The sequence below is a fragment of the Dendrobates tinctorius genome, unplaced genomic scaffold, assembly GCF_039654945.1.
Source record: "Dendrobates tinctorius isolate UK_male_01 unplaced genomic scaffold, ASM3965494v1 ptg000016l, whole genome shotgun sequence".
Classification (NCBI taxonomy): domain Eukaryota; kingdom Metazoa; phylum Chordata; class Amphibia; order Anura; family Dendrobatidae; genus Dendrobates; species Dendrobates tinctorius.
Genome location: NW_027361684.1, coordinates 25,366,894 through 25,388,331, shown reverse-complemented (window position 1 = coordinate 25,388,331; position 21,438 = coordinate 25,366,894).

Below are 21,438 nucleotides of genomic sequence, written 5' to 3'. Positions count from 1 at the left end.
TAACTTTGTCAGGCAGGTCTTATTTAAGTGATTTCTTGATTGAGAAAAGGTGTGACAGTGATCAGGTCTGAGTGTGACTAGGGAATTTTAACTCAGCTTTCCAAAGATGTGATAAACCACTATTAATTTATGTTTTAAAGGGTGGTGCAATCAGTTTTTCATACAGGGCCCTGAAGGTTTAGATTTCCTTTTCCCTTAATAGCAAAGACCTTCATTTAAAAACTGAATTTTTTGTTTACTTGCTTTATCTTTGTATAATATTTACATTTGTTTATAAATAAGGAAGGGGACAAACACTTTTTTACACAACTGTATAATGCAATCAACATATTATATAGCACTGTGTACTTACAATTGCTCATTTTTGCCATCTACCCAGTTAATTCTTCTCTTTTCCATTAGGTCTATGATATCATGTGATTAAAAATAAACTGGCTGAAGTACACAGTGTCATATAATATGATGATTTCAATACTGTATGTACTACAATGTAAAAACGAAAAACAGTGCAAATGTTCCGTTATTTCAAGTTTCTTTTCACTACTTCAGGTTCGTAAACACATGAAGCAGTTAACAGAAGTCACCAGTACATTCTTGTTTTTGGAAGACGCTCACACTTAATGCAAAATATGGAGAAAAAAAATGTCAGCGTCTTTGCAAAAGATGTCCGAGAAGGTACTCTAGAAAGATATTCTAGAAAATACTCTGCTGGTGCTTTTCTGAAGCATCTTTTCCTGGGAAATATTATGCAGGCATGCCAACATCTACAAGCTGCAAATAGAGGAGTGATTGATCATAGAACATAAACTGAACATAAAATGTGGTGAATGAACCTACTGCATAAAGTTAATGTGCAATATTCAGAATTTTCGGATGAAAGTAATAGCATAACATTTTGTTTTCAAAAGCAAATAATTTGGTGATTCAAAACTACTATATTGTAGTCAGGTGCATACTACTATTGGCGCAACCTGCGTAGCCACATAGAGTCCCAAGTGGTAAAAGGCCAAAGGCAGCAAGCAGTTTCTGTTGCGGACACATAAAGGGGTGCATTATAATCAGGTACTGAACTACAAAGGATCCTTATACTGTTTTTGCACCGGATTATGCCCTGCCACGGATCGCCTCAACTAGGAGTTCCATCTGCTGCCGATGCTGCTGCTGCAACTGTTGCTGCTGTTGCCACTGCTGCTGCTGATGATGTTGCTGCTGCCATATCTGTTGCTGCTGGAGATAAACACAAGTTGCTTTATCAATTCCTCCATGTTATCAGATTTCGCTCCTTCAGTCGCTTTCACCCAGGACATGCGATATCTGTGTGGCAGTCACACTGCCCCTTAGGATTTGTGCCCATGCTTCTAGCACCAATTGTAGAGGTTTGTACTCACTCAGCTGCATTTTGGGTAGGCACAGGAAGCAGTATTGCTGCAATGTCCAGGTTTTTTTTTATTTAAAGTTCATAAACCACTTCGGATGGCAACACAAAACAGAGCCTTTTCCAGCACAAAGTGAAAATGGAATATAAAAAGTTCATACACCAGATAGCGAGTCTGCCCGCTCATGATAGCATCAGGTTCTGTAGGCCTCGGCACAGACCAACACACAGGAGGAGATCCACACTTCTCCAGCTGTAGACCCTGAATGACACCCTTGACCCCCATTTTATCTGCCAAACCATGCCCCTGGGGTTGGGATATGTGAGCAGTCATTCCCACCCCTCTCTTATGAGTCCTCATAAAACCCGACCCTGGAATGGCCAAATAACTCTATCAACACTGTATGTGCTGGAGCAGCTAATAACCGCAATGACACATATCTCCCCTCAAGGACTCGTCCGGCTGCTATCTCACAATATGCACACATATATTATATAGTGTGAGGGGGTCACTGGGAAAATACTGGAGGGGACGTCTGTGTCTGGATGTTAGCCTCAGTGATATGACCCTGGGAAAAATGCTCCCTCATACTGAGTGCTGAGAGGGGTTAATCAGCCATATTAAGGGCTTAGTTTTTGTGAACAGCTGAAGTGTCGGGAAGCTGTTCATCAAATGTGGAGCCTTTGGGATCATTCAGTGTTCTGTGTACTCTGGAAGGGAAGCTGGCCTCCAGAGCTGGGCTCTTGGTAAACTGAGCTGAAAACTGTTTTCTGTGCGAGCGGGTCCCTGCAGTTATAAGGACTATAGTGAGTACTATTCTTTTTTTTGGTTATGTCAAGAAGACTGAACATGTCTATTTATTTTGCTTGCACTGGTTTATGAAGCCTGTTTTAATAAACCAGTTGAAAATTGAAACTGAAAGCATTCTTGTGACTACCTCCTTAAACAGCTGAGAAAGCCGATCTACCACAATATATATATATATACATATAGCTAGATAGCTAGATATATACTATTTAGTGTATGTTGCAGATCTGCTCTCATCTGAAGTTGCCAAGATCCTAGGTAGACATTTAAGTATATGAAGTCCTCAAGACACTCAGAGTTGCAGATAATATAATTGCACGTAATTACATGCAGATGTTTGCAGTTATGAGATGAAAACATAATTACTTGGTTCTCATTTGCACTGTTAAAGCGTACCGATAATATTTCCCTGGCACGCTACTAGTATACCTTCAGATGTACAAATTTCTGTATCCTCATATGAACCCTTTTCTATAATCATATGAAACTATAGAGAAATAGATACAACCTACCATAATTGTTCCAAAGCTTTTGGAATAAAAATAAGCACATCGTATCCAGGGATAATACAGTAGTTTTGTTAAAAAAAACCAATATTTGCATATAAATAGCTAAAAAAAGCAACATTATTTTATTTTGCATAAAAAAATGTTACGTAAAGTGCTATAGTTGGAATTTAGCTTCATAAATTTGGCCATATTATAGCTTTTTTCATGGCCATAATAAGCTCCCGACGAGGTCTTATGGGTAATGTAATTCCATTGCTGGTTTCATTGCTCCTATGGTAAAATACTTACCACATAATGCACCTAACTGAGCACCATATGGCAGTCAGTCTGCTTGCTTTAAACAGGACCTATAACTTGTAAAAAGAAAAAATGCAATTTTCTTAGCTGGTCTAAATTCTACTGTTTTCTTACATCATAGTTTTTTGCTCTTGCATATGAGATATGGCCTCCTATTCATTCTATGTAAATCTTGTTAATCAACTATTTATAGCAAGCGATAGGTTCTCTTTAGATAATCTTATTAAAGGTTTCCCATAAGCTCAAATTCCACTTGAAAAAATGTTCAATGTGCCTGTATATAAAATTCCAGCCACATTGAGATATTATATGACAGGTTTTCACTGTTGCATTTTGATCCATGCAAAAGTGATATGTAAAACTGCCAAGCACAAGATGGCTTCCTACAAGGAACTAATAGCATGAAAAGGGGCAGAGCAACTTGGACAATTAGGTAAAGCTCGTACAGTACTAGGCCCTATAAACATGGATGTAGCATTTCTACATAGGCTAGTCATATTTGGAGCCAAGGACAGGATTGATGTTGTCTTGTGCAATCAATAAAGCCTTTACCAAATCCCATCGTAGACCCTAAATATATAGCTCGTGTTTTGAGCTGTAGTGGAACTATGTGTATAGATTCAAATACAAATTAACTGTTGTGTATCTCCCTTGGATGGGCAGGGTTTCACCTTCCCCTATTGCTGCTGCCCTCTGCTCTATATTGCCCGGCGTGCTCCATTGTGATTATCTGCCTCGGCCTACATAAGGCCTAAAAAGATAAAAATGCAAGAGCTCGCCTTATAGGGTTGTGTGAGACACAACACCTAGAAAGTCTATAATCCAGATGCTGCAGCTTCCTCAAAATTATCAGAATGAAATCTTATGAAAATGGAAGTCATCCTGCACTTTCTGGAGACACGACAATCCTATAATAAAAGTGAAATGTAGGTTTATTGTCAACACGTTTCAGAGTCACACCAACGCCTTCTTTAGGACAGCTATACATGAAAACATATGCATGGGTGTCCTGAAGAAGGCGTCGGTGTGACTCTGAAATGCACTGACAATAAATCTCCATTTCACTTTTATTATTGCAATAAAGTGCAATAATAATAAAAAATAGTGCAGAATTACTTCCATTTTCCCAACACATGTGTGCCTCGGTATTAAGACTTAGTTCTGTTTGCCTTTGTGTGCAGTACTACCTTGGTCCTGTCTGTCTGCAGTCTCCAGTTCTTCAAGTTCCTTTTCTATACCTGTTTTCTGGTGACCAGTCTGACTGCAATGTCCAGTATGACTGCAGGCTCTAGCGCTTCTAGTTCTTGTCACCCATGTGCCTTACCTGCCTGCTGCACCAATGCCCGAAGACCCTTGTGTCCACCTAGTCCTGGGCCTAGATGATCCACCTCACAAGGTATGTCCATAACATTAAAGGGGTATTCCCATTTCCAAGATGCTATCACAATATGTAGTAGGTGTAATAATAATAATAATAATAATAATAATAATAATAATAATAATAATATTAGCAAATGCTTCCAATTATAAATGAAGTACAGTTCTTGTGATTCACTATGTCTCTTTCCTTATGTGCAGGTGTGGGGAGGAGGACCCCCATATAGTGTTTGGGCCGGAACCAGGGGGACCGCCATCAGAGTTATTGAAGGAATCACATCAGGGGGATTACAAAGGGAGACATGCGACTGAGGTTTTCAGGGCAACAGGGGGCGGGGCTAGGGTAAAAGGAGCAGGGGACGCGCTGAAGTGGCAGTTGGAGAAGAGAGCGAGTGAAGGCAGGACGCAGGGTGACTTGCTGTGGCACCGAGAGGAGTCTGCGAGGAAAAAGCTGGACATTTACCGACAAGAGAGACGTGAGAGACTGTTCCCAGAGACTGCTCCCCTCTCCCGTTCTGAGAGAAGCATCCCCACTATCCCCCGCCTTGGCGAGAGAGGAACTTTACCTCAGGTTGTGGCCGTGAGTACCCTAAACCAGGTCAGAGAGGCCTGGGCACTTCCCGCCAGCCTTCCCCCATCACGCCGACCCGGCCGTCACCGGCCTGAAGATACGCCACCTCGTCACAGGCGAGATAAAAGGCTCGCTACCCTGGCTTTGGGAGAGACTCCTTGATAAAGGACGGCTACAGGTCATCTGGGGAACTGCGTCATCATCGCGCACCACCTCCATCATTTTCTTCAGGGCCTGTTGTGCCCCAACGGCATCGCTTTCTTCAGGGCCTGTTGCGCCCCAGCGGCAGCATTTCCTTCAGGGCCTGTTGCGCCCCAGCGGCAACGCTTTCTTCAGGGCCTGTTGTGCCCCAGCGGCAGCGTTTCCTTCATGGCTTGTGGCGCCCCAGCAGCTGCGCTTTCTTCAGGGCCTGTTGCGCCCCAACGGCATCGTTTTCTTCAGGGCCTGTTGCGCCCCAACGGTATTGCTTTCTTCAGGGCCTGTTGCGCCCCACCGTCATCACTTTCTTCAGGGCCTGTTGAGCCCCATTCCTTCCTGGGGAAGCGAGACTTCAGGACTGCTGCCTCAGCGACCTCAACGCAGCCATGCTCACGAAACCAGCAGTCCCTGGAAGGCTAAGTGGCTTTAGAAATTTGAATAAGATTGTTGAGTCCCTGCGTGGACTGTTTGTTTGGTTCACAATTTTATGTTTTTTCAAACAAGCCCAGTGGCTAAAACTAGATAAAGGTTATTTTGCAAACCATCAGTCGTCTAGTGTCTCGTCACTGCATCCTGCGAACCTGCTCAACCCTACACTTGGTGTAGTCAGCAGGATGCAGTCTCCGAGCATAGACGGTGGTGGCGCAGGTCAGGGGGAAGCTGTAGACTCTGTAAATAATGAGGGCCCCCGTACTAGCATTTCATTGGGGGCCATGCTGAACAACCTGCCTAGATTCTCTGGCTCCAATACTATGCTATGGAGCTGGACAGAGCGAATGCGGGGGCTCATTCGGATGCACCCAATGACCCCTAACCTGGAAGCTGAAGTGGCACTCATGGCCCTAGACGGGGAGGTGCGGAGGTCAGTGATGTTGAAACCTCCGGGGCACCGCAACACTTTTGAAAAGGAGTTGCAGATAGTGGAACAGACCCACGGGGATCCCACTAATGTGGGAGAGTTAAGGACCCATCTGTTTAGCAGGATGCAGGCAGAGGGGGAGACGATTACTCAGTATATGAATGTGCTCCAAGAATTACATACGGCTATTGAAAGAAAAGACGGGGTAGGGGTAGGACCTGTTGACATTACCCTATGTGACCTACTGGTGACTGGACTGCGAGTTCCACTGATAAAACAGGCATTACGGGAACAGATCAGAATGAATCCCCAAATAGACTTTTCAGAAGTGGGAAGTCAGGCACGGGTTTGGGAGCAAGAGCAGGGGATGGCGGTCCCCGTGGGGAAGGTCCGAGGTGTGGAGGCCTCCTCGAACACAGTTGAGGAACCTCAGTGGGTGGAGGAGATGAAGCGAGAATTGAAAAATATTAAGAGCGAGTTGGCTGAAGTAAAGAGAAGAACCGAACCGGAGACTGGATGACCCAGTGTTAATCCCAGTCCCTGGGGGTCACGTTCTCCGCGGGGTGGTCAATCTATACCGGCCCGGTGTTATGAGTGTGGAGAACCAGGCCACTTCGCCCGAGAGTGTCCGCGGCGTGGGAGATACCCACCCCGGCGGCCATTAAACTAAAGGGCTCCGGGCTGGGGGGACGCCGCTCAGAGCCGAAAACCACAACTATGGGTGGTGGAAGTCCCGAAGATTTGGTAGCAAAGTGTCCGGTAGTTTGGGCAGAAGTAGAGGGCCGGGCCGTCCGGTGTCTGGTGGACACGGGGTCACAAGTAACCACTATGCCCGCTGCGTACTTTCAACGAAACATTCCGGAGGCAGCAAGGCCTCAGTGGGGGCCCATGATTAGACTAGTAGCTGCTAACCAACTGCCGGTCCCGGTTGCCGGGGTAGTGTGGGTGCAGATGACGTTGTGCGGTAAACCCCTCGGCCGCAGAGGGGTGGTGCTGACTCAAGGAGAAGCTGATCAACGACACCCCGTCACCCTAGGCATGAATATTTTAAAAGAGTTTGGTAACCTGTTGCTTAATGATCCCACACAAAGGACACTGAAGCAGTGGGGTTCTCGCACAGCTCAGGGACAGGTATTCCAGCAGCTGGTGCGAGGTGCGCGGGTGCATCGGGACTGCCAGGAGGGTGAGGCTCTGGGCAAGGTCATCGCGTCAGCGGCACCCCTGCTTGTGCTGCCTCCTGGACAGACAGTGGTGGCCCTGCCAATTTGGGCCCCGATACCTTTGGAGGGCGTAGAGGTGCAGGTGGAGCCGTGTCACTCAGAGCACTTACCTCCTGGCATACTGGTGGCCCGTTCCCTCGCTACGGTGCGAAAAGGAACTGTCCTGGTCCGCTGCGTTAACCTTGAAGACCGAGATACCATTCTGAAAGCACGGACTGTACTGGCCAAACTAGTAAAGCCTTTAGAAGAAGTGCTGCCCGCTCCTGCGGGTCAATTACGAGTACACCCCGAGGATCCTTGGGAGGTAACAATACGAACCTTACAGGCCCACGAAGTCTCGACACAAGAGAAGGGCCGAAATATTTTGGAGCAGATGCGGGCCGAGCTTTCTGGACTAACTGCGGCCCAACTTTCACAAGTAAAAGCATTGCTGGGACAGTACCATGAAGTATTTGCTAGCCATGAGGACGACTTTGGGTGTACCACCGCCATCACTCATGAGATCCCCACAGCAGGAGCGGCCCCTATACGAGAACGATATCGACAGATCCCGCCACAACTCTATCAAGAGGTGAAAACTTTGCTGGCTCAGATGCTGCAAAAAGGGGTGATACGGGAAAGTCAAAGCCCTTGGGCAGCCCCCATCGTGTTGGTCCGGAGGAAAGATGGTACACTACGATTCTGTGTGGATTATCGTAAATTGAATGCTTGCACTATTAAAGACTCATACCCACTGCCCCGCATAGAAGAATCTCTGTCTGCATTGGGCAAAGCAACATATTTTTCGACCCTGGACTTGGCCAGTGGGTACTGGCAGGTGCCCATGTCAGAAGAGGACAGAGCTAAGACGGCGTTCATAATGCCCATGGGACTGTTTGAGTTTAATCGTATGCCATTCGGGCTGGCCAACGCCCCCGGGACCTTTCAGCGATTGATGGAGCGATGTTTAGGGGATCTCAATTTTGAGGCCACGTTGATCTACCTGGACGACATCATTGTCTATGCCGCCTCCTTCAAGGACCACCTGAAGCGGTTGGGACAGGTACTCAGCCGGCTGCAAAAGTACGGGTTGAAGGTGAAGCCTCAGAAATGCCACCTATTTCGCTCTCAGATTGAGTATCTGGGTCATGTCGTTTCGGCAGAGGGTGTGAGGCCATCCCGGGAGAAGGTTGCTGCTATCCAGGAATGGCCTACCCCCGAGACGGTGAAAGACGTGCGGGCTTTTCTGGGGTTAGCTGGATATTACCGTCGTTTCGTAAAGAATTTTGCATGTCGAGCTCGAGCCCTGCATGACCTGTTGAAGGGGGCTCCCGCTGGGGCCAATGGGCGAAAAATCCAGTGGCAACACCCTCAGGAAGAGGCCTTCCGAGACCTCAAGGCTGCACTCTCGGATGCCCCAGTGTTGGCTTATGCGGATTTCTCTCAGCCGTTCATCCTGCACACTGATGGGAGTCTTCACGGGCTAGGGGCTGTGTTGTCACAGGTTCAGGATGGCCGGGAGAGGGTGATCGCTTATGGAAGCCGTTCACTCCATGACTCCGAGCGTAACCCTGACAATTACAGCTCTTTTAAGCTCGAGCTCCTCGCAGTGGTGTGGTCTATGACGGAGAGATTCGCAGAGTACCTAGCGGGCTCTGAGGTGGTAGTGCGAACTGACAACAACCCACTGGCTCATTTGGAAAACGCCAAGTTGGGGGCTTTGGAGCAGCGATGGGTGGCCCGAATGGCGAAGTACAATTACAAGATTATTTACAAAAGAGGGGCCGAGAATGTTCATGCAGATGCTCTCTCCAGGATTCAACATACAACTCCCGGACAGAATCGAGATGAAGAATTAGAAGGAGAAGAAATACCGTTCGCTCTTACTGCTGCCATGCTCACCAATGTTGATGCAAAAGTATCTTCCCCAGAGGCCCACAGGGGCATCCTGGAACAATCTCGGGATAAGTGGATACAACAGCAACTAGAAGATGAAGAAGTTGGACTTCTCCGGACATGGGTCGCCGCTGGTCAATTACCCACTGATACTCAACGACAAACTTTGACCCAAGACCTGTCGCTGATGCTGCGACAATGGGAGAGACTGATTATCCAAAAGGGACTACTGTACTGTAAAATCACTTCGCAAACAACCTCAACGACTGTTTGGCAGGTGGTTACACCCGGAGCTCAACTACACGAACTGGCTCGAGAGGCTCACGAAAAAGGGGCCCACTTTGGAGTCAAAAAGACTTTGCAATGGTTACAACAGAAAGTTTATCACCCACGCTTGTCGGCTGTTGTGGACGAAGTTTGCCGTACCTGCCGCTTATGTGAATTGGCCAAACCGCCTGCTCAGAGGGCCGCAACACAGACGATTGTGACTTCAGCACCCTTTGAGCTCCTGACGGTGGATTATCTGCACATTGGTCCCGCATTCCAGGGATACGAACACTGCCTCATCATGGTGGATCATTTCACCAAATTCGCTGTGGTCACCCCTACTCGAGACCAGACCGCGGAGTCAGCCGCCTCCGCAATTTGCAGAAACTTTATACAAGTGTACGGCTGTCCTCAACGTATTCATTCCGACCAGGGGGCATGTTTTTTGGGGAAAGTTATGGAGGAATTACATCATCTTTATGGGATTGATAAATCCCGGACCACGCCATATCACCCGCAAGGGAATGGGGCTTGTGAGCGATTTAATCGGACATTGATTCAAATGCTACGCACTCTGGAGAGTGACAAGAAAGCTCGTTGGCTTGAATATGTTTCTGAATTAGTATGAGTTTATAATAATTGAGTACATCGAGTTACGGGCCATACTCCTTATTTTCTGCTGTTCGGACGAGAGGGTAAAGGGATCACGGAGGTAGAGTTGGACCCCGAAGAGCCTCGGCCCTGGACCGGAGTATCGTCTTGGGTCCGAAGTCATCGCCACAGACTGCAAACTCTTCACCGAATTGTACATACCAAACTTCAAGATTGGGAACACCCAGGGAAGAATACAGCTTCCCCTCCTCATCTCCAAAGCGGGGACCGTGTGCTTGTACTAGATCAACGCCCCCAGAATAAACTGGAGTCACGTTGGGAAGAGAGTCCTTATCGGGTACTACGTCGTATCCATCCAGAAGGACCTGTGTACGAAATACGGCCCGAGCAGGATGAAACACTGCCCACCCGCATTGTGCATCGTAATATGTTACACCCGTGTATTTCCACCGACCCGAAGCAACTGGAACCTGTCCCGAAGACATCCGAACCGGAGTCCATATGCTGGGACTCGGACGACGAGGATTTCCCTCCAGTTCCCAAGGGCCCTTCAACCAATAATGAGCCAGTTGACACAATTAACCCACTGGCATCATGCAGCCCACCGACGTCCACCACCCCAGAAGATTCCACCCCAGTCGAACTTAGACGCTCCGAGCGGTCAACAGCCGGCAAACCCCCCGAACGGTATGAACAAGATCAGTTCGTATGGCAACGAATATTGACACCTTTACAGGCCAATCTTAATAGACTAACTCCCTCGCCCGAGGACTGGCGAGCTTACAGGGTGGGGGACTGTGGGGAGGAGGACCCCCATATAGTGTTTGGGCCGGAACCAGGGGGACCGCCATCAGAGTTATTGAAGGAATCACATCAGGGGGATTACAAAGGGAGACATGCGACTGAGGTTGTCAGGGCAACAGGGGGCGGGGCTAGGGTAAAAGGAGCAGGGGACGCGCTGAAGTGGCTGTTGGGGAAAAGAGCGAGTGAAGGCAGGACGCAGGGTGACTTGCTGTGGCACCGAGAGGAGTCTGCGAGGAAAAAGCTGGACATTTACCGACAAGAGAGACGTGAGAGACTGTTCCCAGAGACTGCTCCCCTCTCCCGTTCTGAGAGAAGCATCCCCGCTATCCCCCACCTTGGCGAGAGAGGAACTTTACGTCAGGTTGTGGCCATGAGTACCCTAAACCAGGTCACAGAGGCCTGGGCACTTCCCCCCAGCCTTCCCCCATCACGCCGACCCGGCCGTCACCGGCCTGAAGATACGCCACCTCGTCACAGGCGAGATAAAAGGCTCGCTACCCTGGCTTTGGGAGAGACTCCTTGATAAAGGACGGCTACAGGTCATCTGGGGAACTGCGTCATCATCGCCCGCCACCTCCATCATTTTCTTCAGGGGCTGTTGTGCCCCAACGGCATCGCTTTCTTCAGGGCCTGTTGCGCCCCAGTGGCAGCGTTTCCTTCAGGGCCTGTTGCGCCCCAGCGGCAACGCTTTCTTCAGGGCCTGTTGCGCCCCAGCGGCAGCGTTTCCTTCAGGGCCTGTGGCGCCCCAGCGGCTGCACCTTCTTCAGGGCCTGTTGCGCCCCAACGGCATCGTTTTCTTCAGGGCCTGTTGCGCCCCAACGGTATTGCTTTCTTCAGGGCCTGTTGCGCCCCACCATCATCACTTTCTTCAGGGCCTGTGGAGCCCCATTCCTTCCTGGGGAAGCGAGACTTCAGGACTGCTGCCTCAGCGACCTCAACGCAGCCACGCTCACGAAACCAGCAGTCCCTGGAAGGATAAGTGGCTTTAGAAATTTGAATAAGATTGTTGAGTCCCTGCATGGACTGTTTGTTTGGTTCACAATTTTATGTTTCTTCAAACAAGCCCAGTGGCTAAAACTAGATAAAGGTTATTTTGCAAACCATCAGTCATCTAGTGTCTCGTCACTGCATCCTGCGAACCTGCTCAACCCTACACGGGCTTTGACGAACTTTAGGTATCCATGCTTACAACCACTGATATAGTGACAGTTAGTTAGCAAGTGGCTAGTGGTTGTAACCATGGATGCCTAAGGTCCTGCAATGCCTTCACATGAGGAAAGAGACATAGAGAATCAGAAGAACTATACTACATTTCGAATTTGACGTACTTGCTAATATTATTATTACATTACACCTACTATATATTCGACTATGATTTTGGAGATGGGAATACTCCTTTACATTTCCTCCAAAAGAAAAAAAAACTGTTTTGTCGTGCTCCTTGTCAGTTTATTTCTTTTGAAGGAAAGTTAATTTGAATATTCGGAGAGCTAATACGCATATTAATAATATGTCAGTGGGCGGTCTTCAAAATCAGAGACATTTTTCACTAGACCTATGAGTTCAAAGGCATGTCTGAAAGTCAGTATCTGAAAAATGATCTGGAGGACAGGTTCAGAAGGCAGAATTTAGTGATATAGTGGTATTGAAGAAGAGCTAATGCATATACTGTACTGCTGTTCTAACAGCAAATATATTATGTTCTTAGATAAGATGATTTCTTCTTTGTTCATTATTTATGACCACAAGTTTCTGCTTTAAATGACAGCCTATTGTTCTGTATTAAACAAAGAAAGACATTGCCTGCCATTCATAGCTCATTTATGTGTATAATGTGTCTATTGTTTCCTCAGGTAGTGGTTTATTCATCAAAGTTGCACACGAGAGAAAATGCCGCATGCTGATCGGATTCACTTGTATTATATTAACTATGACAATAATTGACTATTATTGAACTATCCTTTGAAATATTTATCTATGGCTCCCTGTAGTTTGCAGTTCTGGTTCATGTCTGTTGTTTATTGTGGGTAGTAATATTCTTCAGTTATTGCTATGTTTTATGTATGTATTCAGTCCTATTACTGTCTGTCAAAAGTTACACTATATGAGCTTTTACATTTTAATTTCCTTCATTTATCCACACACTTTACTGCACTATAATTTATGTTCAATCAGAAGTAAAAAAAAAGGAGCAAATCAGTTGTAATTTAATCAAATTAATTTGACATTTAAAACTAAATTTTTGAGAATTCTATTCATGATAAGCCGGCAGAATGGGGTAAGTTAGCAGCCATATTGCTGGAATCAAATGGGCAAAGAAGGGGCTAAAAATAGTAAAATTTCCTACTCACCTCACCCCTCACCTGCCCTTCTTCAGATGTTGCAACAAGTTATTCGTACATCAGCTAAGTCTTGACACAGGTTCTAATGTCATGATGTACACGAAGGCCTGGCCAGCAGTCTACTTGACTGAGAACAATGAAGAGAGGACTAGAACAAGATTGTGGGCCGTAGGAATAGAGATGAGCGAATATCGTCGGATCTCTCCTTATTTAGCAATTTATAGCGCTTACCGAAAAAGCTGCATCGGGAACCCGGCTACCTGGAGCACTCCTGATAATCAGCTTTTCGATGCCACAGTTGCATGTGTCGTAGTTATATGACACTCACAACAAACAGGCTCTCCATGCATGTGTGTGACTGTCACACAGCTGCGACACATGCAGCTGCAGCGCCAAACAGCTGATCATCGGGAGCGCTCCAGGTATCCGGGTTCCCGATGCAGCTTCTTCAGCAAGCGCTATAGCTTGCTGAATAAGGAGGGAGCCAACGATGTTTGCTCATCCCTACTTAGGAAGTCAGCAGAAGAACAGTGGGGAGCAGCGATGGCAGCGACTGGAGAGGGGCGGGTTGAATACGATTCTTTAATCTCTTCTTCATCCATCTGCTTATTAAACTTTGGGTTATGGAAAACTCAGATTGGAGCACATTTGTTTCACATCAAATAAATTTGTTGTAAATCGAATTTGAGAGCAGAATTGAGTGAATCTGACAATATTCGAATTTTGAATAAAAACCTCAAGGACAAAGAAGCACAAAATAGGGTGTCATCCAGACAACAGGTGTTTAAAAATGCAGAAATTGCTCAACTGGTAGTGTGAGAAAGCACTTAGGGTACATGCCCACCATCAGTAATTGCTGCGGCTTTGATGCTGCGTATTAATGTAGTGTCAAACACGCAGAGGCCAGCTGTTACAGCACAGTGGATGGGATTCCTAGAAATCCAATGTCGATTATGTGTGCATAGACACCTGCGGATCACACGTGGACACTGACACCCAGCCTAAGAAGAGCTCAGAATTAAAGGGTCCGTCTACTGTTGCTTCACAGATTACTAGATCCAACTTGCAAATTAATAGATGTGGAGAAGTGGATATGCGGCGCTGCTGGCATTTCAATTGATCAAGATGTCAGAAAACACTTGAGATAGTAAAATAGATATTGCATTTTTTTCTCTGTGCATTTCTAAATGCACTCATTTCATCAAGCACCAACAGCGAAGCATATCTTCTTCTCCACATCTATACAATATTTGAATCTTGGCAGATTCACTCACTTCTACTGCAAAGTATTTAATTAACAGTATCAGTGAATATTACAGGATTTTTTCCCATCTTAGCAATTGTCATCTATACAAGGCAAAAGTGACAACTTGCTGATTGCTGGAGGTCAGAGTACTGAGACCCCCGTTGCTCCTGAGAACAAATCTGTAACAACCCTTTAGGATGGTGCTATGACTTTGCATACTCCCCTCTGCTCCAAACATTGGGCTGCCAGAGACATGCAAGGGCTGTACTGAGATATTTCTGGCAGTCCCATGCACAATGAATGTGGTGGCTGGCTAACCTTCTATTCTAATGCTGCAGTAATGATCCTAATTTCTGGAATTGGTGTGGAACCCAAGTGTTTGGTAGATAATAGAGTTGAGCGAAACGGGTCGGTCAAATTCAAAAATAGCTGACTTTCGCTAAAGTCGGGTTTCGCCGATCGAAACCCAACCATAGTGTGAGGTCGGCCATGAGGTTGCCGATCAGAGCGCCAAAGTCACGTTTCAAATAATGCTTCCAGCGCCTTTTCTCAGCTAATGATGGAGGACGCGCACACTGAGGGCAACGCGATGACATGGGCAGTGGCCACCACCATCTTAGAGAAGGGCATTGAAGTGATTGGCTGGCTTTGTGTGGCGTCACAGTGGGTATAAAAGGCTGTGCCCGCCGACCGCCATCTTACTTCTGCTGATCTTAGCATAGGGAGAGGTTGATGCTGCTGATTCTGAATAAGGGAGAGAGTTAGGCAGGGAAGAAGAAAAAAAAACTGCTTCTGCTGATAGCGCTTTTCACTGTACAGTTAGTGTGCAGTGAAAGGGGAGGATTTTTGCTTTTTCGTAGCAGCGCTGGTGGTGATTAGGCTGCCTTTTAAGGCTACCTGCTAGCTGCATTGCTGTGTGCACACTGCTGTTCAAACTGCTTTTTTCAAATCACTCCAACTTTAATTATTTTGTCCTGGTGAGTTACTGAGCGTTCATTTTTTCACACACCGTATAGCGGTGTACGCTCCTCACACACTACTGTGTATCGGCAGCTGGTATCACGGACAGATAGAAGCTATCTGGGTGTGACTCTGGAAGAAAAAGCCGAGGAGATTGTCCATTTTTCCAGACCTACACCTTAGAGTGCTGTCTGCTTTTCAAACAGTTTCGTATATCTGCTGTTTAATAACAGTCAAAACTAGACAGAGACAGCGAGTGTCAGTCCCTATACAAATAGATGGAGATTGACAATTTTCCATACAGACACCGTATAGCAGTGCACGCTCCTCACACACTACCTTGTACCTCCTTGTATCACGGACAAATAGAAGCTATCTGTGTGTGACTCTGGAAAAAAAGCCGAGGAGTTTTTACATTTTTCCAGACCTACACCTTAGAGTGAGTGCTGTCCGCTTTTCAAAGAGTTTCGTATATCTGCTGTTTGATGACGGTCAAAACTAGACAGAGACAGCATGTGTCAGTCCCTATACAAATAGACGGAGATTAACAATTTTCCATACAGACACTGTATAGCGGTGTATGCTCCTCACACACTACCTTGTACCGCCTTGTATCAGGGACAAATAGAAGCTATCTGTGTGTGTCTCTGGAAAAAAAAGCAGAGGAGTTTTTCCGTTTTTCCAGACCTACACCTTAGAATGAGTTATGTCAGTTTTTCAAATAGTTTCATATATCTGCTGTTTGATAATGGTCAAAACTAGACAGAGACAGCGTGTGTCAGTCCCTATACAAATAGACGGAGATTGACAATTTTCCATACAGACACCGTATAGCGGTGTGTGCTCCTCACACACTACCGTGTACCGCCTTGTATCACGGACAAATAGAAGCTATCTGTGTGTGACTCTGGAAAAAAAAGCAGAGGAGTTTTTCCGTTTTTCCAGACCTACACCTTAGAGTGAGTGCTGTCCGCTTTTCAAAGAGTTTCGTATATCTGCTGTTTGATGACGGTCAAAACTAGACAGAGACAGCATGTGTCAGTCCCTATACAAATAGACGGAGATTTATAATTTTCCATACAGACACTGTATAGCGGTGTACGCTCCTCACACACAACCTTGTACCGCCTTGTATCATGGACAAATAGAAGCTATCTGTGTGTGTCTCTGGAAAAAAAAGCAGAGGAGTTTTTCCGTTTTTCCAGACCTACACCTTAGAATGAGTTATGTCAGTTTTTCAAATAGTTTCATATATCTGCTGTTTGATAATGATCAAAACTAGACAGAGACAGCGTGTGTCAGTCCCTATACAAATAGACGGAGATTGACAATTTTCCATACAGACACCGTATAGCGGTGTGTGCTCCTCACACACTACCGTGTACCGCCTTGTATCACGGACAAATAGAAGCTATCTGTGTGTGACTCTGAAAAAAAAAGCCGAGGAGTTTTTCCGTTTTTCCAGACCTACACCTTAGAGTGAGTGCTGTCCGCTTTTCAAACCGTTTCGTATATCTCCTGTTTGATAAGGGTCAAAACTAGACAGAGACAGCGTGTGTCAGTCCCTATACAAATAGATGGAGATTGACAATTTTCAATACACACACCATATAGAGCTGTCTAATTCTCAAACAGTATTGTATATCTGCCGTTCGCATTACAGTCACATCTATACAGAGTCAGCGTGTGTGTGTGACACTCCGTAAATACATATACGGAGATTGTTAGTTACACAAAAAATGTATACAGCTGTACACTTCTAATACAGTTCCGTTTATGTGCTTGTTGGATTACGGTCCAATACATACTGTGAGAGCATCTGTGACTAACAAAATTATAAGTAGATTTAAATTTTTTAATACACCTTACACAGCTGGACGCTCCACATAAAGTACCATCTCTCTGCTGGTATTTTTTGTACATTTTCCCAAACATGAGGAAATATGGTGGAAGAGTCTGCAGACGTGGGCAGGGGGACGCAGCTGGTACTGATGGTGGTGGTGCATCGGCTGGTTCTGGCAAAAGCACAATAGCAGCTAAGGCAGGAGGTGTTGAGCCTGCGTCATCCTCTGGCCCAAGAAGGCCTGTAAGGTTGCCTTTTCTTGGAGGAGGAAAACCGCTTTTAAAGCCAGAACATTAGGAACAGGTTTTGGCGTACATTGCCGAAACAACCACCAGCTCTATTGCCTCCTCTTCTGAACGTTCGAAACCTGCAAGCATGGAATCATCAGGGCAGGGTTCTGGTCAGGAAAAACACCTTTCCTTGTGTCCTTCACCCCCACCAAAAGTTAAGGATGTGGCAGCCCAAACTTCAGATTACTCTATGGAGCTCTTTTCACATGGCATGCCTGGGTTATCCAGTCAAATCCAGAATTCCCCAGTCCAAGATGAATCTGACATGGAGTGCACTGATGCCCAGCCACTGCTAGATGATTCTGCTGGTACATCGACCCAGAGCACTACATTGCCCTCGCAGTCTATTCAGCCAAAATCTGACCCTGATGAAACTCAGGTGCCCCTTCCCGCATACCATACCACCTTACACGGTGATACAGAGGAAGGTAAAGAGGAAGGTGCATATGACTTTGAAGAGGAAGTGATGGATGACCCAGTTCTTGACTCAGATTGGCATCCATTGGGGGAGGAGGGTGGCGCTGGCAATAGTTCAGATAAGGAGAAGGATCCGCAGCAGGCATTGACATCGCAGCAGTGGTTATCTGGTAGGCCCGTAGCTGTCCAAGAACATGGACCAAAAACTAAAAGAGTTGCAGGACAGCTTGGCCAGACGGACAACTTAGCACAGCGTGCAAGGCCAGAAAATGTATGCCATAGTAGGAAGAGTGCAGTGTGGCACTTCTTTGTCCAAAATCCCACTGATGAGGCAATGGTTACCTGTAAGATGTGCGGAAGGACCTTTAGCTGAGGTAAACAACTCAGAAATTTGAATACCAGTTGCATGCTTAGACATTTAATCAAAATGCACTTGCAAGCGTGGACGGACTACAAAACCTCAGGTAGCACATGTGCACCTGCCCCGACTGAAGGCAGCCAGCAATGCTCCATCGCTTCCCCCACTGTAAGACCACCGCCACCGTTAAGCACAACACCAGCACTAAATGTGGAGGTGTTGTCGCAAGGCCAAAGCACTCAGGGAATCACAATAGTTTTGCAACACAACACTGAATCTAGGCCATCACCACCAATACCATGACCAACCCCCTCTCACTCCGTCCACTCCACCTCTACTTCCCCCATATGCAGCTCTCTAGTCCAGCTCACCCTACCAGACACTCTGAGTAGGACAAGAAAGTGCTCATCCTCTCATCCGTGTACACTGTGTTTGAACATCTACATTGCCAAACTAATCTCATTAGAGATGATGCCCTACCGTTTGGTTGAAAGCGAAGCTTTCCGCGAGCTCATGACCTACCCAGTCAGCACTTCTTTTCTTGAAAAGCCATCCCTGCCCTTCACCGGCATGTGAAAGACCGCATTGTCCATGCACTAAAACAGTCAGTGAGTGGAAAGGTGCACCTCACAACAGATGCATGGACCAGTAGGCATGGCCAGGGCCGTTATGTGTCAATCACTGCACACTGGGTTAATGTGGTGGAGGCAGGCTCCTCTGGGGACAGCGGCAGTGGAACAGTGCTGCCTTTCCCACGGTGTAGGAAACAGTTGGCTGTAGGCTTTCGATCCTCCTCCTCTATCAGCGAAAGCTCGTCCACAGAGCGCAGTCACTCAAGCACTACATCCACAGCTGGCAGTGTTGCACACAAGGTTTTCCACTATCGAACAGCTAGTGGTAAGCGTCAGCAGGCTGTGTTAAAGATGATGTCTTTGGGCGACAACAGACACATCGCGGAGGTTCTGGCCGACTACTTGCAGTGACAAACAGTCATGGCTGGGCAATTTTCATCTTGAGGCAGGCAAGGTAGTCAGTGATAATGGCCATAATTTTGTGGCAGCCATAGCCCGTGCAAAACTCACACACATACCATGCCTGGCTCACACTTTGAACCTGGTGGTGCAGTGCTTCCTTAATAATTATCCGGAGTTAACATCCATGCTCCATAAGGTGCAAAGACTGTGCTCGCACATCTGTCGCTCAGCCGTACACTCCAGTCATATGCAGAAGCTGCAGCGATTGCTCCACCTCCCCAAGCACCGCCTAATCATAGACGTTGCAACAAGGTGAAACTCCACCCTGCACATGGTTGAGAGGCTGTGCGAACAGAGGCAGGCTGTAATGCATTTGTGGGAGGATACACAGGCAGGCAGTTTGAGGGAAGACATGGAAATGTCGGGTGTGCAGTGGTCAAAGCTAAAAGACCTCTGTAAAGTCCTTCAGTGTTTTGAGGAATGCACACGGCTGGTAAGCGCAGACGACGCCATCATAAGCATGAGCATCCCACTTATGCGTCTGCTCATGCAAAGTTTGATGCACATTAAGGATCAGGTGTCTGCAGCGGAGGAGGAGGAGGGAAGCCTTGATGACAGTCAGGGAACTCTCCTGGATGAGGTGGAGGAAGAAGAGGAAGAGGAGGAGGAGGATGAGGGGATGATTATTTTGGGCAGGAGGATGCTTCTCAGGGGGCAAGAGAGAATGTGGATCCTAAAAAGGGTCCCCTGCATTGCCAAAATGATGAGAGATGACAACTACTGGCTGGCCAGCTTCTTCGATCCACGCTACAAAGGCAAATTACACAACATCATGCCACAGGAGAACCTAGAGATAATATTGGCTAACAAGTAAGCAACTCTGGTAAACAGGTTGCTTGAGGCTTTCCCAGCACACAGCAGCGGTGCTGTTTCTCCCACAAGCCGCAGTGGGAACAATGGAAGAGGTGATCGTGGTGCACACAGCCAAAGTGGCGTTGGAGACAGGGGTTTAATGACCATGTTGTGGAATGATTTCTCAAGTACCGCTCACACGATTGCTAATACTGCATCGATTAAAAGTGACAGGAGACAGCAGTTGTCAAGTATGGTTACAAACTACTTCTCCTCCCGTATCGATGTTCTCCCTCACAAGTCATTCCCCTTTGACTATTGGGCCTCTAAACTGGACGCCTGGCCTGAATTGGCACAATATGCCTTACAGGAGCTCGCTTGCCCTGCTGCTAGTGTGTTATCTGAAAGAGTCTTCAGTGCTGCTGGATCAATCCTGACAGAAAAAAGGACCCATCTGTCTGCCCAAAATGTTGATGATCTAACCTTCATTAAAATTAACCATGCATGGGTTGCAAAGGATTTTGTCCCACCTTCCCCTGATGACACATAGGTTCCCTGAAAACTGCCTCGCTTTTGTCCTCCTCTTCCTCGGGCTTGCCCAATTCCGCCCTTTGCAGCAGCTGAATGTCCAGCCAACACATCAACATATGCCCTAAGCCCTAAGCCCTAAGTGGGCTGCCCACCCCCCCAATGGCTGGGGTTAACACCTGGTGCACTCGGGCAAGTGCCATTGCTCTGAACAGGTGGATGGGCCCACAGATGGCCAACGGCACTGCCATCAGACACACCAGCGTACTATGAGGGGCCCTGTGCCAGTATCGTCAACCACGAGTGTGCCCCCCCTGCTTGGTCATGGCCACAGCACTTTTTTAGTTGCAGTACTTACCTCTCCTTGCTCCACTGCTGTGTAGTCTGGGCAGTTAAATCCTTCACAGGGACGGCCACTAGAAATTTGGTGTATTGATCAACAATGGTTAAGATGTAGCTATTCCCTGTCCAGCTGGCCTCTACCTTCAGATGATCAATGGCTACCATTTGTAATGGATATCAACTTACAAGCGGATGCAGTGGTGTTTTATGATCACCTTTCACAGTTGTGATAGTCACAGATGTATGACATTCCTGCCACCATTTTTCAATGTCTCATGCCAATCCAATATAATCGCCTACGGCCTGTGGCTTCTGTCTTTGGCACTCCAAAATGACCAGACACATCATGATAGGCAGTGAGGACCATGTCTACATCTCTCACTGTGATCACAGTTTGATGGAGACGAGTAACGGTGATGTGATCCACGCTACTGCGATAAAGCAATCCTTTCTTCACAAAGAACCATTTTTGTTGTCTCCACAGACACAGTAATTGAGGGTCTGAATCGCCTCT